This window comes from Pristis pectinata, chromosome 16, assembly GCF_009764475.1.
Source record: "Pristis pectinata isolate sPriPec2 chromosome 16, sPriPec2.1.pri, whole genome shotgun sequence".
NCBI lineage: Eukaryota > Metazoa > Chordata > Chondrichthyes > Rhinopristiformes > Pristidae > Pristis > Pristis pectinata.
The window spans coordinates 30,121,742-30,134,816 of NC_067420.1; the positions used below are offsets into that span (position 1 = coordinate 30,121,742).

At 42.0% G+C, this 13,075-nt stretch overlaps 1 protein-coding gene across 2 annotated transcripts in view; it reads right to left on the reverse strand.

Moving 5' to 3' along the window:
* LOC127578826 (rho GTPase-activating protein 18-like) overlaps nucleotides 1-7,568 on the reverse strand; it is a 90,961-nt gene extending 83,393 nt beyond the window's left edge. For both annotated transcript variants that reach the window (XM_052031315.1, XM_052031316.1), the window contains exon 1: nucleotides 7,169-7,568. The gene's annotated coding sequence lies outside the window, so the exon portion shown is untranslated. The remainder of the gene's footprint in view (nucleotides 1-7,168) is intronic.
* Nucleotides 7,569-13,075: the final 5,507 nt, after the last annotated feature.

Below are 13,075 nucleotides of genomic sequence, written 5' to 3' on the forward strand. Positions count from 1 at the left end.
CACCTATCACTGCTCTGCTTTTCCCTCCTATATATTGGGCTTCCCCTTTTCCTATCTTCAGTCCTGAAGAAGGGTCCTGACCCAAAATATTAACTACCTGCTTTTCTCCACAGATGCTGCCTGGCCTGCTGAGTTCCTTCAGCATCATCGTGTTTTTCATCTAGATTTCAGCATCTGCAGTCCTTTGCTTCTCTGGGAAAAGAACATGTTTGCTATACATTCAATTATTTCTAAATTTTTTGAATTCATAAATGAACTGGAGCAAATTCCAAAGAATAATAATGCCCATTCCCTATAATTAGCAGAGACTTTCTTGTGCTTCTAACTGAATAGAAGCTTGACAGAACCACCCAATTGACTCTGGACTTATGAATTAATACAACAGCTGGGCCTGGGAAATATTTATTTCCTTGGCTCTACCTCCTGAGTCAACATCCATTGCTGTTGAATGGGTGGTGCAGCCAGTCTGTTGCCTCACTCTGATGGACATGTTTTATGTGCACAAGCATAGAACATTCTCATTACAGCCAATGAGTCTTGGTAAGTTCTGTAACCGTGGATGTCATTACATTTGAGCCTGATCGTGTGCGTACTTGATATCTACTAATGGATCATTGGATGACAATGAGGAACAATGCTGGCTGTGTTCCTTTTCTCTTTCAAAAGCATGGGGACATGGAGACTAATTATAGCTTTCCAGCAATAAACTTTTTCCATTGCTTGAGATCAGCAATTTTAACACGCTTGGAAATTAAACCTTAGGACCTCCTACACCAGATAGATTCTTCATCCATGAAGTCACAAAGAGGATGGGGGCAGCTGTAAGCCTTTTTTAAAGCAATGTATCACTCTTGCCTAACTTGAATTTCATAGATAAACACAGAAGGGATGCATTAAATTTCTTGTTAATCTGGATGTTAATTTGATTGGGTGAACACTTTGCAGAGCACCTGCAATCAATCCACAGTGTTTGCCGTTTTAATTTGGCATCCCACTCCATTGCCTCCTGCACTGTTACAATGAGGCCCAACGTAAGCGTGATGAACAGCACCTTATTTTTTTTTGTCTGGGCATGTTACAGCCTACAGGGCTCACCACTGAATTCTCCATCTTCAGATAACTTGCTCTTTCTTTCTGTTTGTATCCGGACTGGCCATTATTGCTTGCCATTCTACTCTTTTTCTTCTTTCATTTCTATGTTCTGGCCTGCTCAGCACGTCCCAGTAGGCCAGACTATACAATATCATCAGACTTCACAACATTAACAACACATTAGACAGTCAAAGGAGATTAACTGTCCATTCAATGGCTGCATTATTTCACCCTACTACAGACATGCCCTTTGTTCCACCCCTTGCCCTCCCCCACCTTCTCTGCCACTTAGACTAACTTGCTTTCTCAGTTCTGATAAACGGTCTTTGACCTGAAACTTTAACAGATCTTGCCTGAGCTATTCCAACATTTTCTGTTTTTTTTAAATTTCAGATATCCAGAATGATGTTTTTATTTGCATTGTTAATTTGAGGCTTTATAATGCTAAACTATTTGTTAATTATTCCAAAATTTAGTTGTTGGCATTCCTGCCTGTGTCAGAATGCTGTGGGATCAAGTCACACTTCAGATACTCGAACACAAAGATCACAGCTGGCACAGCTATGCAGTGCTGCCCTGTCAGAGTTGCTAAGATAAGATCTTTATTCGTCACATGTACATCGAAACACACAGTGAAATGCATCTCTTTGTGTAAAGTGTTCTGGGGGCAGCCCGCAAGTGTCACCACGCTTCCGGCGCCGACATAGCATGCCCACAACTTCCTAACCCGTACATTTTTGGAATGTAGGAGGAAACTAGAGCACCCAGAGGAAACCCACGCACACACGGGGAGAACATACAAACTCCTTACAGACAGTGGCTGGAATTGAACCCGGGTCGCTGGCGCTGTAAAGTGTTACGCTAACCGCTACACTACCATGCCTGCCTGATCCCTAGATAAGCTATTCTTCAAGATGCTATCCATACTCTCACATAAATGTAAAAAGATTCCACAGCCATCACTCCAAAGAGTAGGAGAGTTGTCCCTGAGCCCCTTCCCATGGTGATCCTTCAATCAATATCACAAATTTCCAGCATCTGCAATTTCTTTGTTTTCAATCACCATAACCTTTGCTGTCTATAGGACTTTGTTGTGAGCAAACCAGCTTCTATGATTTCTATAATATGACAGTAACCATGAAGTATCTTTGAACATCCTGAGACTGTTATATGCATCTTATAAGTGCAAGCTTTTTAAAAAAAAGTTTTTAAACAGTGTTACTGTTTAGTATACTTTGGAAATAGCAGGTAAGATTTCCTCTCCTCGATTTATAACCAATGTTTTATAAATAAGTTTACAATTTCATTACATTTCCTACAGAAGAAATTTTTAACTATTGCAAGATTAACTAAAAATCAGCATTTAAAACCAAATTTCATTCATGAGAGTAACAATTTACATAGCACTGATATACAAGAAAATCATTCTCACAACCTAGTTCCATGCTTGAACTACTTCTAGAGGATCTAGTGATTTTATTGTATTTTTAATACAAAAAGGAAAATCATCATTTTATAAGGAACCGTCTCCATTGCTCACAGGTAGTTTGAAACCCAGAACCAGTTTGTACTGTTAGGTGCTAACTAGTCCTTTAAGTACCGAGGCCGTGCTCTACAGAATTCTCTCTCTAAACCTATCTGCTTCCACTTATCATTCCTCCTTTAAGATGATCCTGAAATTCTACCACTGATATATTTGCTTTAATGTTCCTTTGGATAGGTCACCAAGTTTCATTGACATCAGTCTGTGGAATGCCTCAAAACATTTTACTTTATTACAGCATTATGTAAACTCCAATTGTTTTTACAGTAAAGTATTCCCACTGGTGTAGAGAATAAATTTCATAGTACTTACTTGGTTGAGATTGTGGAAAATTCTAGCACAACAATGTTTATTGTCCATTTACATTTTCTTGGCAAGATGCAGGTTACCTTTCCTTGTATTGCTGCAATCCTTATGGTGATGGTGCTTCCGTCATGTACTCAGAGAACTTAGGGAATATTAATTTTGTAATGATAGAGAAACAAAGCTATCAGAAACTAGGCAAGATGAAATGCAATTTAATGGGGATTTCCAAGGGGCCTCCTGGTTTATATGATCACTTATAAAGTGACAGTAACTTGTACATTTCTTTATCCTTTGTGAGAAAACCTTATTTGGAATGTTAAAAATCTTACTTGAAGGTTGGTCAGAAAACATTCCAGACATAGAACATTCTTCCTAAGCTGAAAAGTGGGAAGTAACAATTCTTCTACAAGTGTGTCAGGAAATGACCACCACTAACAAAAGAGATCTTAACAACCTCCTCTTGACATACAATGAAATTGCACTCGTCAACCACCCCACCTACCACCATCAACATCTGGGGTTCATTACTGGACAAAAATGTAGTTGGACCAACTGCATATATATCATGACTACAAAAGTAGGTCAGGGGCTGGATATTCTAACCACCTTGTAGCTCACCCATGCACTAAACACAAATTAGGAGCCTGAAAAAATCTACTCCACTTGTCGGAAAAGATACATCTCCGGTAACAAAGCGCTATTATCCAAGGTCTTAAATATACAGTTCATCTATCACCACCACACTGCACATGTATTGTGTGGCATTGACAAATACATTGCAATAACTCATCAAATCTTCTTTGACAGCTGCTTCTTTGACCTTTGATCACAACCAACTTGAAGAGAAAGAGAATAAAGCACATGGGAACCAACCCAGATCCAATCAGCTTTTTCCTTTCCAAGGTCTTATGGTTCATAAATCTGTGGCCAACCTTTCTGAAATTCCGTGTTTGAATCCTTCCAAACACTTTTCTACATTTGTCATAGCAGCAGGATGGCTCTTACCAAAGTCACAAAGTCCCTAACTGTGACAAATTATGCAATCCCTGCTTGTTCTTCTTAAATTGTCTGCAGACTTTGACATCATTGACCATCTTTCTCCCACAGCTCTCCGCCTTTGTCGAGTTGGATGCTTGAATACATTGTCCAGTGATAGCCAGAGCATCACCTGCAATAACTTCTATTACTGTTCCTATTTCTTATCTACACACTGGCCTTTGGCAACATCGTTCAAATACGCAGCATCAGTTTTCATATGCACATTGATAAAACTCAGCTTTATCTCACAACTGCCTATCTCAACAAATCCACAATCCAATAATATCCAGAACTAGATTAGCTTTGCAAGCACTGCAGGTTAACTCCGCCCAACATCCATACCAAAGTTTCTTCACTTTCTCAACATCCAGATGATGTGCAACAACCATGAAGGTCAACATCCATGTTGCAGTTGTCACGGTAGTTTGCATTAATGGCTCAAGTGCAGCTCTGAAAGGAAACTGCAGCATCTTTCTCCCCAGTGTGGTTTGCCACCCATTAAAACACTTGCATGACATGCTTGCAATGAAAGCCACATTGCCACACAAAACTCATACAGCATTGCTTTGGCTTGACAAAATTATGTTTCTGTTGCCTGTACCTCTCTGGAAGAGTACCAAAACTCAGTGGAGTAGGTGTCAAGACTGATTACTGACAGCTACACAGTAAACAGCTAAGGAGCAGGAGAAAGAGAGAGAGGAAACCTAGACAGCTACATTCTGATTGGGATATATAAAAGTAGTCAGTGTAGTGCGAGGCCAGTGATTGTAATTTGTCATTCCTTAACTATCCCAAACTTACTTTCCTTGACTTACCTTCCACCTCTGATCATCACTGTGTTTTCTTTGCCACCTTGTGAAAGTAAAAGCTAATCTAAATTAAACAGCTTAAAACAGATGTGTGAATTAAATCATGCTGTATGCACATCACCCTTGCACTTTATGTTCTTCATGTCCTGGTGCTCCTACATAACGCTACTCCAGTGACTACAACATGGCTGATGGAAGGCTGCTCAATTTCGGTGACCTTGGAAAACATCATTGAAAGCCTCTACTCCAGAAAGCCCAAATGCAGCCTACACTGTTTGGCATGACTTGCTGACAGAGGGCATGACTAGGTGCACAAATATTGATCTTCTGAGAGAAGACAACAATCTCATGCTCTATGGAACATTGCCGTCTGCAGTGAAACCCCGCTTGCAGTATTTACTTTGAGACCTTCCAAGTTCTTCCTGCAGCAGTCTGACCTGGCTTGCCACGAAGATGACTTTGAGTAGCAGCAGCCTGAAAACAATGACAAGTCATTGCTCACTTTGCAATAAAAGTTGTGGTAATGGCTCTCCCTGGAAATTGTTTAGATCCACATGCCTGTGAATAGAGTTGCTGATCACTTAACCTGCTGCAAAAGATGGACTCCAGGCTCTGTGCTAAATCTTGTGCCAAGTTGGTGCCAGATTCCTCTTTGCCCCTTGAGATTGAAAGCAGACTTTCTGACAGGCTTCTCAATGCACCTGGCATTTCACTGTGCAAACCCATTGATGTTCATTTGCGTGTTGTCCCATCAAAATCCTCATCTGAATTCACCCTAACAGAATCCACAAATGCCCTCACCCTCTGGCGTCTGACCAATTGTGTAATCATCACCTCCTGCCATAGATGCTGTTACTTGTGCTCACTGCCTCAGTATGTGCAGATCAGCACATCACTTCCATGTTATTCTCTAAATGTCATTATCTGAACTAGTGGCTGCATCACTACAGTATCACTGCCTTCTTGCTGTTCCACCAGTGCCTGGCCAGTTATGAGAAAACAATGGTTCCAGCCCTGCCACATGGGTCCCAATAATAGCCAGCACTCCATGGTTTCACCATACAGACACCTTTTCCCTTCACAGATATTTGTCATGCGTATTCACATTTAAGTAAAGCCCTCATGATAAATTGCACAACAATAGCCTGCAAGATATCAAAAGAATAACAACCCTGGATGCAGGAATTACAGGGATCACTACATTTGGAGAGCTTGGCTTCAGCTGGAGGAGCCATGCAAATAAGTGAGTAACAGCACATGGATTTATACTCTCAGTTTTCCTGCACTTCCTGCCCATTTATGTCAGGTCACAGTGAGAAAGTGTCTCTAACAGGATGTTGTTCTTTAAAAGATAGGGAAATAATCACTTACATTCACTCTAACAGGTAATTACTGTCACAACACTCTCGATCCATTACGTCCACTTACAACTTTTGCCTCCGCAGAGGCTGACTGACCGACTGAGTTCAAACCAGCATTCTGTTTTTTTTATTCCAGATTCCAGCAACTGCAGTCTCTTTTATCTTCACTGTCCCAATGCTTTTTAATGCTGCAATAATTTAACGTACTCTTTTGGGGCAAGGTTTTCATGCCATCTTCCATTATTAGTTTATAAGCGCTTCTACTGTGGACTCAAACGTCCGTGTTTCAAAACTAGGATATCATGAGCAGAGGAAAATTCAGGTTGTGGCACCGTCAAGGTATGGTTGCCCCACATAATACGTATAATCTCCCTAAAACGCCTTACTTGAACACAATGTCCTTTTTGCACATGTTAACACAGCAACACCGCCATTTCAAATTGATCTCAAAATCAATTCACAAGTGGTGCGTGATGCAAACTTCGGGCAGCTTATAAGGGGAGAGGACTCAGCCCTGAACTCCAATTTCCAACAAGTTCATATTTTGCTAAAATATATATTCGCCCACCATAAAGTTTTGCCTTTGGGTTAAGCCTTTTATATCTGAGCAGAAGGTTATTACATCAATGCCAAAAATAATCAACATGGCCCTGATCCAAACAAGGAACTGAAGCTGGAAACCTGATCGTCAAGCTACTTCTTGCCCGTACAGTTGTCTGGTTCTCGGTTGCACTCAATGAAAAGACAAAACTAAAAGTGCACCTGGGGTCAGTTATTTCTTTACGCCTACTTGAGAGAGAAAAAACAATTCCAACACCTTTCCCCCTCGTCCCCAAGTTACTTGCCCCAGCCTCTGATAGGGCAATGTGTACATCGCCCAGACTTCTCCATGGCAACCGATCCAACTGCCATTAGCAACCAGATCGAGCTCAGCAGCTGTCATTAAGCAGAAGCTAAACCTTTCCTGTTGCAACTTTCCTTGGGGAAATAATGCACGTTATATATGAAAAAGCACTTACCTTCAAATGGGAGGAGGAGGTGGAGAGAGAGAGAGAGAGAGAAGAGGGGAGAACTGGAAGCTCGGTGGATTGAGCAGATCACACAAGAAGCGGGAGGGTTGCTGCAGCTCGGCGACTCCCCCGTTCAACTGAGCGGGAGCAGCGAGAGAGGAACCAGCGGAGCCTGACGTCAATCTTCTGCTGCAACCCAGGCGGTGCGCTCTGGTTAATTGGCACCGAACAATTCCCTTCCGATTGATTTGCGGTGCATTTGGACAGTGTGAGAGCACGACACCACATCCGGGAGATCGTTTGATTCGTGCAATTCTCCCAGTAACTTTCACCAAACTCTTTGAAGTTACTGCCGACTCTTTGTTTCGTTAAGAAGGGTTCTCTTCACAAAGCAACCCACTTGAAACCTGCTTTCGTAAGAATTAATTTGTTTACCTTTGGTGCCGTCAGTAATATGGAATGGGGAAGTCCCGATTGCGGTATGATAACAATACTTGTCCAAAGTGACCGGTCTCAATCAGACTAAACTGAATTCACCTGTTAGCGACAAAAATACTCCTCTGTCTGTGAAGTATTTGCACTTCTCCATTTCTGGTGTATTCCCAGATTCTGGAATTCCATCCTCAAAATTTTGGCTTCCTTCATTACTATCATGCCTAAAATCGCTTACCATGTTATCCTGTACCTTTTGAGGGTTTTGCTACGTTAAAGGTGGTCCGTAAATAAGTTGGTCTTGGTAACATGATTGTGGACGAGGAAGGCGGCAGCTTACGGAGAAAGAGACACAAGAGGCTGCAGATGCTGGAATCTGCAGCAAAAGACGAACTGCTGGAATGAACTCAGCGGGTCAAGCAGCATCTGTGGAGGGAAATGGATAGTCAACGTTTTAAAACGTCTACTGTCCATTTCCCTCCACAGATGCGACCTGACCCATAGAGTCCCTCCAGCAGTTTGTTTTTAGCTTACGGAGACGTCTCACCACTATTTTGTCAGGATAACAAGAGAGAGGCAATGATTTAGTAAGTGCTTTGTCCCAATGGGAAACAGAGAAATGTCAGAGATTTCAAATTATTATTTTGGATCAGAGAAACAAAGGACTGCAGATGCTGGAATCTAGATGAAAAACACGATGATGCTGGAAGAACTCAGCAGGCCAGGCAGCATCCTTGGAGAAAAACAGGCAGTCAATATTTCAGGTCAGAGCCCTTCTTCAGGACTGAAGATAGGAAAAGGGGAAGCCCAATATATAGGAGGGAAAAGCAGAGCAGTGATAGGTGGACAAAAGAGGGCAGGTGGGGTGGGCACAGGGTGGTGATAGGTAGATACAGGTAAGAGATAGTGATGGACAGGTGCGGGGGAGGAGGGGAGAGCAGGTCAAAGGTAAGGAGAGAGAGGAAAGAAAAGGTAGTGAAAAAGAGGCTAGGAAAGGGAAGAAGTATGGTGGGGATTATCTGAAGTGCCGTTAGGCTGCAAGGATCCAAGACGGAAAATGAGGTGCTGTTCCTCCAGTTTGCGCTTGGAATTCTCCTGGCAGTGGAGGAGACCGAGGACTGTCATATCTGTGATAGTGTGGGAGGGGGAGTTGAAGTGACTGGCAATGGGAAGATGTAGGTTGCAGTTACGGACAGAGGGCAGGTGCTCTGTGAAACAGTCTCCCAGTCTGCATTTGGTCTCACCAATGCAGAGGAGGCCACACTTGGAGCACCGAATGCAGTAGACGATATTAAGGGAGGTGTAGGTGAATTTCTTTCTCACCTGAAAGGACTGTTTGGGTCCCTGGATGGAGGTGGTGTAGGGGCAGTAGAAAGTTCCCGGGGTGGGAGCGGGCTGGGGGAGGAGTGAACTAGGCTGTCACGGAGAGAGCGGTCCCTGCGAAAGGCAGAAAGGGATAGGGAGGAGAAGATATGCTTGTGGTGGGGTATATTTGGAGTTGACGGAAGTGGTAGAGAATGATGTGTTGGATACGTAGGCTGGTGGGATGAAATATGAGGACAAGGGGACCCTATCCCTGTTGGGTCTGGAAGGGGTAGGGATGAGAGTGGAGGTGCAGGAAATGGCAGAGATACGGGTGCGAGCTCTCTCAACCACAGTCGGGGGAGGGGGGGAAGCCCCGGTTAGAAAAGAAGTTGGACATCTCGAATGTCCTGGAGTGGTAAACCTCATCATGGGAGCAGATGCGACAGAGGCGGAGAAATTGAGAGAAAGGGGATAGCGTCCTTGCAAGAGACATGGTAGGAGGAGCTGTAATCGAGGTAGCTGTGGGCATCAGTGGGTTTGTAGAAGGTGTTGGCGGATAAGGAACTTCCTGAGATGGAGACGGAAAGATTGAGAGAGAGGTGTCAGAGATAGTCCAAGTGAATTGGAGAGCTGGGTGAAAATAAGTGGCAAAATGTATGAAACTGTAGAGTTCTGCATGGGTACAAGGGGTGGCACCAATGCAGTCATCAATACAGTGGAGAAAGAGTTGAGGAATGGGGCTGGAATAGGCTTGGAACAGAGACTGTTCAATGTAGCCAATAAAGAGGCAGGCATACCTGGGGCCCATACGAGTGCCCATGGCTACTCCCTTGGTCTGTATAAAGTGAGAGGAATCAAAAGTGAAGTCGTTAAGGGTGAGGACAGGTTCAGCCAGGTGGAGGAGAGTGTTAGTGGAAGGGGACTGGTTTTGTCTCTGGTCAAGGAAGAAGTGGAGAGCAGTGAGGCCATCATGATGGGGAATGGAGGTTTATAGGGACTGGACATCCATAGGGAAGATGAGGTTGTGCTGATTATTTTGGATCAGTTTTTTCAACAGAAGTTACCAAACCGTCCTATTACTAATTAATACTTAAATGTTTATAGGAAGAGGGTCTTAAAACAATCTGTGACAGGGCAAATTGAGAAAGTCATTAAAAAGGCATTCACAGTCTGAGATTTATTGATAGAAGCATAGAGAATAAAAGTAGAGAAGTCAAGCTAAACCTTTATAAAACACTGATAGAGCCTCAAAAAGAGTTTTGTGTTCAATTCTAATCACATAATCAAAGGATGTGAAGGCTTCAGAAACAATAATACTTACTGGGATGAGAAACTAGTTACAAAGATAGATTAGAGAAGCTGGAATTGTTTTCTTTAGCAAAGACTGAGGGAAAATCTGATGGAAGTATTTTGATCTCCATATTTAAAGGTATACTTGTATCAGAGGCAGTGCAGAAAAGGTTCACTCAATTGATTCCATTGTGGGGTTATCTTGAGCTGGGGGCCAAACTTCACAATAGAGGGTCCTCCCTTTAAGACAGAGGAATTTCTTCTCTCAGAGGGTCATGAATCTTTGGAATTCTCTGCCCTGGAGAGATGTAGAGGTGGGAGTCACTGGATATATATTCAAGGTGGAAATTGACAGAGAATTGAACCACAAGAGAATGAGAGAAAGCAGGAAAGTCGTGTTGACAAAAGATTAGATCAGCCATGATCTTTTGAATGGCAGATAAGGTGCAAGGGATCAATTGGCTTCCACCTCCTTTTGTTCACTTAAGTTTTTATTTCAGCAACAAATTAAAGTTTGCCTGTATCAAGAGCGTCATTGCAGTTCATAAAGCAATTAATTAATTGTAAAGTACAAAAAAAGTTGGACTTCTTAGAAGTTTGTTTCATATACTAGAATAAGCATTTCAAAAAAGTCAACCAAAGAAAGTAAACAGAAGATGTACTGGGATTTCTGAAGACTACACTAAAGAGGATTGACTGCTTCAGTTTTAAATGAATAAAGTCCATCAAATCAATGGGTAAATGCTGACCTAATGATTTACAATATTTCATTTGGAAATGATTAACACAGCCAACAGAATTTTTTTTACTCAATTATAAACTTAACACAGAAATCTACATTTTGGGTTTTTTCATCGGAAATGTGAAAAATACAATGTAGTTTTGTGTCTCAAATGCAGTTTCACTGTTGCACTCACATGAGTGTTAAGGCAATAGATCCATAATTTACATTGGGCATAGTACTAATTAAATATCATCAAACATTAACATTAATACTTAAATCACATATTTGCCAGGAATGATGGACGATGGTTGTATGTGACCATAAACATTAATTTTTATGGCAAGCCTGAATTTTATTTTCATACATCAATGTCCAGTTTTGAATGTGTTCACATCATGAGGAATAAAAAGTGTATTTTCTTCATGACTCATTGAACAAGTTAATTTTGAGTTCTGATGAAGGTTCAGGTATCCATGGAAAGGTTGTAAACTGGATTCGAAATTGGCTGTGTGGGAGAAGACAGTGTGGTAGTGGATGATTGTTTCTCAGACTGGAGGCCTGTGACTAGTGGTGTGCCTCAGGGATCTGTGCTGGGGCCATTGTTGTTTGTTGTCTATGTCAATGATCTAGATGATAATGTGGTAAATTAGATCAGCAAGTCTGCTGATGACACTAAGATTGGAGGCGTAGTGGACAGCGAGGAAGGCTTTCAAAGCTTGCAGAGGGATCTGAACCAACTGGAAGAATGGGCCAGAAAATGGCAGATGGAATTTAATGCAAACAAGTGTGAGGTATTGCATTTTGGAAGGACAAATCAAGGTAGGACATACACAGTAAATGGTAGGGCACTGAGGAGTGCGGAGGAACAAAGGGATCTGGGAGTTCAGATACATAATTCCCTGAAAGTGGCGTCACAGGTAGACAGGGTTGTAAAAAAGGCTTTTGGCATCCTGGCATTCATAAATCAAAGTATTGAATATAGGAGTTGGGGTGTTATGGTGAGGTTGTGTAAGACATTGGTGAGGCCAAATTTGGAGTATTGTGTGCAGTTCTGGTCACCTAACTATAGGAAGGATATCAGTGAGATTGAAAGAGTGCCGAGAAGATTTACTAGAATGTTGCCGGGTCTTCAGGAGTTGAGTTACAGGGAAAGATTGAACAGGTTAGGACTTTATTCCTTGGAGCGCAGAAGAATGAAGGGAGATTTGATAGAGGTATACAAAATTATGACAGGTATAGACAGAGTTAATGCGAGTAGGCTCTTTCCACCTAGATTAGGAGAGATAATTACAAGAGGACATGGCTTTAGGGTGAAAAGGGAAAGGTTTAGGGGGAACTTCTTCACTCAAAGAGTGGTGGGAGTATGGAACGGGCTGCCATCTGATGTAGTAAATGCAGGCTCACTCTTAAGTTTTAAGGATAAATTGGATAGATACATGGACGGGAGAGGTCTGGAGGGTTATGGACTGGGTGCAGGTAAATGCGACCAGCGGAATAATGTTTCGGCACAGAATAGAAGGGCTGAATGGCCTGTTTTCTGTGCTGTAGTGTTCTGTGGTTCTATCACAGACCTGAAATGTTGACTGTTTCTCCTTCCATGGACGCTGTCTGATTTGCTGTGTTTTCCAGCATTTTCAGTTTTTATTTTAATTTTGAAGTTGTCAGAATGATCAAAGTGTGGTGAAACTCAGCTGCAAAATCTAGGATAGCAAAAGGAAGTATTCATTGTTCCTTTACCAGAAGATCTATAACTTAAGAAATTCTAACACGTACAAAATATTTTTCTACAATTCATATGCTTACAACTGCACTTTTGTCTGAACGCACAAACTTGGCTGGTGGTTTAGTTATTTTTAGTCTGGTTAATTACCAACAAATAAATAATGAGCTTCTTTAAACAGTCTTCAAATAGCACAATGGTACCCCGCTTAACACGTCCCACTGAGGACTGATTAGTTAAAGCAATCTTGATCGAACAGGCCAAACACCCACAGGACATATCCCACCAAATTTCAAACAGACATTGGCTCATGCTGCTGTCAGGAACTTTATACTCACATTCCAGTGCTGGAAATTGTGGTCCTGCAGGTCATGGGGCTTTCTGTTCCATTTTCTCTCATTAATTTGTTCAGTTTCACTTGGCACGAAAGCATCTGAACTGTCTG